General features: G+C 32.5%; 1 long non-coding RNA gene across 1 annotated transcript; it reads left to right on the top strand.

The window, feature by feature from the left end:
• Nucleotides 1–4,120: 4,120 nt before the first annotated feature.
• LOC109219046 lies at nt 4,121–5,762 on the top strand. Its single transcript, XR_002066885.1, has 2 exons — nt 4,121–4,525; nt 5,632–5,762. It is a non-coding gene; the product is annotated as an uncharacterized LOC109219046 (long non-coding RNA).
• Nucleotides 5,763–7,129: the final 1,367 nt, after the last annotated feature.

Genomic DNA, 7,129 nt, shown 5'->3' with positions numbered 1-7,129 from the left:
CTAATTCAAAAAGGCACTAATGCTTAGCTATTTATACTATTGCTATTTTAGGTACAAGGAATTCCTAAAATAGCCCTAAAGAGTGACTTATAATGCAAATTAGCCACTTTGGGTAGAACCTACGCCAAGTTCATCTTCTTGCCTCAATTCTTGGTCTTCAAACCATTGGAACACATTGTAATGTGTATGAGACTTCTCTAAATTTCCTTCGGATGCTTCAAGCTTCATAATCAACAATCCAAGATCTTGCAACTCTTTGCTTGGCTTCTTGTGAATGGTCTAGATGAAATAGGTGAATGTCGGGGTGTATCAGTCTTCCTTTGTTCTTTACTCTCGCCTCTGTTTATTTACTTCTTCCTTTTCTTCTCTAGGCATCAAATTGTCATATCGCTTTTCTCTCTTCGTTAATATTTTCTACATTAAAAATTATGCCGCTGGATTTTTCTTAGTGACTTGCTACGTTGACAACCAGTGAGCTCTGCGACCTTCTTTCCAATTTACTTTTACTTTAATTTTCTTCTTTTTGACATTTGGTTTTTAGAAATTAATCAAAGAGGGATTGTTTATGTGTCAAAAGAAGATTAATCAACGTGAATATGATACATTAATCTCACTGAATGAGTGCAATAAGAAATAGTCAGTAACTAACATTTTCTTGTTATGAAACAATAAAAGAAGAAGAAGAGTATTGCAGAGAAAAAGAGAGAGAGAGGATTCTTATTGATTTGGGATGAATTACAATGGAATAGAACCCTCTATTTATAGGGAGAGGGTGACTTAGCCACCAAGCAATGAACCCTAGAATCTCTCTAAATATAGACATTCACCATAAATACAATTCTATTTATAACACTCCCCCTTGAATGTCTATTCAACAGATAATGTGCCTCGTTAAAACCTTAACTAAAATAAAATCCAGTGGGAAAAAAATTTTAGAGAAGGAAAAAGAGTACACATATCTAACAATACGCTTTTTGGTTGCCTCGTTAAAAACCTTGCAAGAAAACCCAGTGGGACAAAACCTTGTAAGGGAAAAAGAGTACAACGCGTATTAACTCCCCCTGATGAGAGCATCAATTCATATCCTTAAGCATTTGCATTCCAATCACCATCTTCAAAAGATCGTTGATAGATATTTGATAAACAATATCAGCCATATTAACTTCAACGAATTTGTTTCAACTTGAAATCATCATCCCTGATAGATGTATTGTCTTCATATGATCTTGTTGGAATCATCATTTCAATATCTTCACATAGGGGTGAAAACTCTTGCTATCGTATTATCATGCTCATAGTTATAGCAAGATACATATGTGCACAAATTGCATTTAGGATATAGTACTTCATGATCATGAATTCTATATGCTTTAAGCAATTTAAATCCTTCAAGGATTTTTAAGTCATATAAGCCATATAATAGATTTTAGATGCATATCAAGTTTTCATGTCTTGCTAGACATATAAGATATCGAAAACTGATTGCACACACCATTGACTTTATACTTTCAAGTGTTTGAACTACATGTTCAAAACTACATGTCTTTCATATGAAACCAAATCTATTCGAATTGTTTCTTCAAACTTAAGATCCTCATATATATTTAGCGCTATTATAGATGTCATCGACAAACATTTTATATCGGTTCCAGCTTTATTTTCATAAAGACATGACATAGAGATCTCTTCATTCATATTTTCAGGTACCTGAATCTCTCCTGAGATTTTATGAAGTGTTATGTCATGTGATCTTCCAGATCACTTGCCTCCTTTATTATGATCATTTTGATCATTTGATTATCTTCTTTATCAAGAAGTTTATTTGAAACCGATTTGTCTATACGCTTTAAGCGTACCATAGACTTTGTCCTTCTAGGACTTAATAGGAGCATTTGCAATGAGAATATAGTTACTTTCTTTGGGTCAGCAAATGCGTCTGACATGCTTTGCAATATATTGCAAATGAATTATCCTTTTATGAACTTCAAGTTCATATTATCTTATTCGAGAATTTAGATGTACAAATGATAATTCATTCCACGTAACTTTTTCTCAACTGTTTATCATGTCTCCCTCTCATGTTAGAAAATCTAACTTTCTTCCTCAATTTTGGAACCCATCTTTGTGTATTATGGTGTTAATCAAAATATACACCACACATCAATAATAATAAGATGGAATTATTTGGTTCCTGGCCCTGAACCACTTGTGAAGGGAGAAAATAATATACTTTCGTATATAACGTATATCAAACTGATATAGATAACTTTGTTCTCATAAGCAATTGTTTAGCTATTAAGTAGAGGCACTTATTAAATTATTTTGCTAAACCAACTGTGATGTAAACCAACTTATCAAGATGAACTTCTTGAATAGAAAATCTGGAAATTATGCTCGAAATTAAATTACTGAGCAAGTTACCTCGCAAACACCATGTTGCGGGTTAATAATAATCGCACATGTAACCATCTCATAGATGCATCTTATGTGGTATACATGGCAAGTGAATGGGCCCATATTCACCTTTTGATATTTCCAGCATTCATGGGATTCATCCCAATTTTTTAGTTGGTATATTAATTAATGAGAACAAGCAACATATGAGAATTCATAAAGAACTTTCTAGTTCTTTAATATTTACCCATGTAAATTCTCTTTTATTTTGCACATCATACTTAAATTGATATGGCTAAAATAATTATGCCAACTGAATAAATTATCAACATTGATAAACTTCAAGTTTACACCATGACGTGTGCAATTATCAATAAACTCCAAGTTTATTATGATATGAGTTTTTATATCAATAAACATCCACTTTACTGTGGTATTCTTTTATTTGTGTAGTACAAACTGGAGAATAAAGCGGGTGCCTTTTCACATGCATATTATCCCGCTACAAGTTGTAGTAATAGAAGATATTAAATCTTTCATTTATTTATAGTCTCAATATAATCAACCGCTTTCGCGTATACTTTGGAAACTAAATAAGTTTCTTTGAGACTTACTACAACACAATACCTTATTGATAATCAATTTTATTCCTCCAAAATAAATAATTGGCTCTTCCAGAGCTCTCAATTAATTTTGCACTACCACATATTCATCAACATCATATGGTGAATATCTCTTTTAAAGAGAAAGTTATAGTCATGGTCAAAATTATATGTAAGATCTGTTTCTTGCATTACTGTTATTCTTTAATAATCACATTACCAGAATATTTTGGCGTACAATAGGTACGTGACCAATGACCATTCATGCTATTATAATGACATTGTTTTCTCATATCATCTCAAACCTCCTTTTAGAGGTGAGTGTGGTATATTCACTACCACTAGCACATTCATATTCTTCCAAGAATGAATATGTATTCATAAATCAGATGTTTTCACATTCACATCATGAATGGACCATAATCATCTATATGTGCTTTATAAAATATCATGTCAAAGTGACAAATATTACTTTCACAGAGTGAAGGATTATTTTGAGAATCCTTATTATTCTCATTATCACAATGATGACGATTATAATTTCGTCTAATAACACGTCCACATCCATTGATACCTTCACGGTAATAATTTTGTCTTCTTTCAAACTTATCACCTTCTCTTAAGGGAATGAGAATGGAGCAAATTCAATGGGACGGGTTTTCACTTCTTGTGCTCGCGATCATACATGACTTTGATCATGGCAAGACATAGAAATTTACTTCAAGTGGTTATAATTTCTTACAAACTCCATTAGAGTTATAATCAAACTTTGTTGTCTTTGCTTGTATATAAAATCAAATTATAGAATTTCAAGAATTTAAAAGAGAAAAATAAAGTAAAATACTTACCCTAAATCTAGAATTTAATTATGAAGGAAGTTCATGGAATAATTGACCATCATTATGCTCAATCCCAAAGCTTCTACTCAATTGGTTAGAGTCTCGTGCTGATAACGTGTTATGAAACAATAAAAGAAGAAGAAGAGTATTGCAGAGAAAAAGAGAGAGAGGATTCTTATTGATTTGGGATGAATTACAATGGAATAGAACCCTCTATTTATAGGGAGAGGGTGACTTAGCCACCAAGCAATGAACCCTAGAATCTCTCTAAATATAGACATTCACCAAAAATACAATTCTATTTATAACATTTCTATTGTTATAAAAAGTTTGATTAATAATAAATAACCGCATGTTACTTGTTAGCTTGATAAGCAAGTCACCCGGTCCATATAAATTTGCTAGGATGCTGTTAGAGTTGATGCACACGCGGAAACACATTAAAGAAAAGGAACATTACTTTCAGACCGAGCAATAAATGCGGCTTCAATTGGCTATTTGAGCTTGAAATCCTATACTCTGAACATTGCCGAATTGTAGCTTTATTTCTATGCCAAGAGCTGTCCAAGCTTTATTATATTCCAGGATTTGTCCAAAAGCACAGTAGGTCATTCAAGACTATGTCCACAATGCATTCAATCTCTTGCTGCAGCCATATTGAGAATGCAACTCCATGATTGCTTTATCATGGTAAGTATTATATTTTTCCCTGTTTCATATGAAGCTATCATTTTAGAGTAGCTTTTTTAAATGAATGTGCTTTGTTCTAATTTGGTTCTTTTTCTCTTTTGGTCTCCTAAGACTCTTAGTAAAGTGGATCCTCAATGTTCTCTTTTTTGAGGTAGCAAATTAGGTGATATTGATGAATATTGAGGATGGATTACCATGATTTTGAATGTCAATATATGATTCTAATAAAGGAATCTATACATTCCCTGATAATTGTAATTAATACATTAATTTGTTGATATAAATGAAGCATTAGAAGGAATTAAAGAACAATAATAAAGATGGTATTTAGTTTTATCCAAATGAAAAAAATAGTATTCCAACAAAATCAGAGTATATTTTTCTTACTTTTATAAGTTTGGGCAAGTTTGTAGATGAGAATTGCACTAGGAATTGATGGGGTTGCATCGCTGTAAAAATTAATTAACTTAGAAGTGTCGTAGTTCTTTCTTTATTTATAAAGTGTGCAAGTAATCTACGTTTATTATCACCCTCAACACAGTTACAACCTTTAATTTGTTCCATTTCAAAGCTTCCCGTCTACTGAGGAATGAAAAAAGAGTGTCTGAAGTGCTTACTTAAGCAAGCATGTCCATGTCTGAAGTAGCTTAAATAAGTTGCTTATTTACGCAACATGTCCTTACATTCTTGAAAGAAACACTCAAAGTGATTGACGAAATTCATAAAGTAACTATTGATTGGCATGTTCTATATTTAAGTTCTTACTTGCAGCTATTGATGGATTACCCCCAAATTATCTGTACGAAGATCCTATCATTTAATTTAATCCTTCTAAATTTTAAATTTCATAACGACTACTTATCGTACCAAGATACCAAGTTAATTGAAGTCTCACGAAGGGGACAAGATTTTGGGATGCGATAACAGTTAGTGTGTACTCTACTCATTTTTGTTGGTTCTTTGATATGTTATGGATCTCGAAATACTATTTCTGCATCTCCTTGACCAAGCCTGAGTACATTAGATTGGATGTATTTCCATCTGAAGCTTAATTTTTATTCTTGAGATTGACGAATATTTTACGATTGTATGTGCGCTTGTCGCAGGACTCAGGACATATGGTGATATTTGACAATTATGGATTGAATTGACTTCTCTTTCTTTCTTTATTTAGAACCAGAACATAATGTGGGCTGAGTAATTTTCTGATTTGATTTATTGTTGACCTTGAATTTGATTTGGATTTTTGATATGTTACGAGTTGTTTAACCATTTACATTTATGTATTCGTGAAGATTATTTATCAAATGTTTGCTTTGTTTAAAAAGTTTTGGAGCACATTTTTCTTTACAGACATATCACCAGGATCAACAATACGATGAAGACGTAATCTGGTTACTCCATATTCTGACATACACTGTAGTGTTTGGTAGATATGTAGATACTGAACATTATTTTGTCCTGTAATGTCAGCATATTGAATAGATTTGTACATAATGTACGTTCTCCATCAAGTTGTTATGCACGGGCATCCACTTCTAGTAGTAATACATAAGAAGAAAATAAAGAGCATACATTTAAAAAAAAGGTATATTATTCATTCCAAGACAAGATTACTTGTGGTTTGAGGTAGTTAAGTCTCTAGAACCTCCTTATATCCCTGAAAGGTAGCTAACTACCTTACATGAAATGCGATAAATCCCTTGATATGAAGATATTCACCTCTACATGTACTAAGGTTAAGGCTGAAGATTTGTAAGGCCATCGTAGTGGATCAAAAGTGAAGCCTTTTTCCTTCTGTTGGAGATTCTCTGGTATATTTCGTCTATCAACTCTTAGTAGTCCCTTCACTTGAATCGGTAAATTTGTAAAACTAGTTTAAGTTTTGTTATTCACTGAATCGAAACTCAAAGCTGCTAACTTGTCTATTACTTGGTTTGTCTCCTTGTAGCAATGTTTCAAAAGATGCTACTTTGGTTCAACATACAAGTCTTCCGCATTTCATTGCTGATTTTCCGTTGGATCTGATTATAGCCATTACTGTAGTCTCCTAGTAGTTTGGAGTCATTCTCTGCTTTTATGTGTTCAAATTCATTGTCGAGATACCGGGTAGGTTTTTACCTGTAAAACGATACAATTGAATTTATAGCGTGGTTTATAGTATACAAGCAAACTTATTTTATCGAAAATGACAAATAAGAACGGAAATAATATTAACGAATAAAATTTCATATTTGGTGCTTTCAGAAACACAAATAGCAACAAGAACTAAATGGATAACAAGGCAACAAAATAATCAGAACACCGATAAGGTATGAATGAAATCAATTAAGGGACAGATAATAATTCAAGTAATCAAATTGTTCCCAACGCATGACTTACAATAAGAATTTTCTCCGAGGCACACACCTCAAACCATAAGCCACACTATCCCGAATCTTACATACATGGCACCTCGTGCCCACATTATCAATCACATTCGCCGGAAAAGTCAACGTGCTACCATGTACATTGTATCCGTGTCGATTGCCAAATAAAAACATTCGGATAATTTATTTAAAAAAAACAAGGAAAAATAATAATTTCGAATAAAATGAGGCTACA

Source organism: Nicotiana attenuata, unplaced genomic scaffold (assembly GCF_001879085.1).
Source record: "Nicotiana attenuata strain UT unplaced genomic scaffold, NIATTr2, whole genome shotgun sequence".
NCBI lineage: Eukaryota > Viridiplantae > Streptophyta > Magnoliopsida > Solanales > Solanaceae > Nicotiana > Nicotiana attenuata.
Note: the sequence above shows the minus strand (reverse complement) of the source record. Positions and strands in the feature narration are given on the sequence as shown.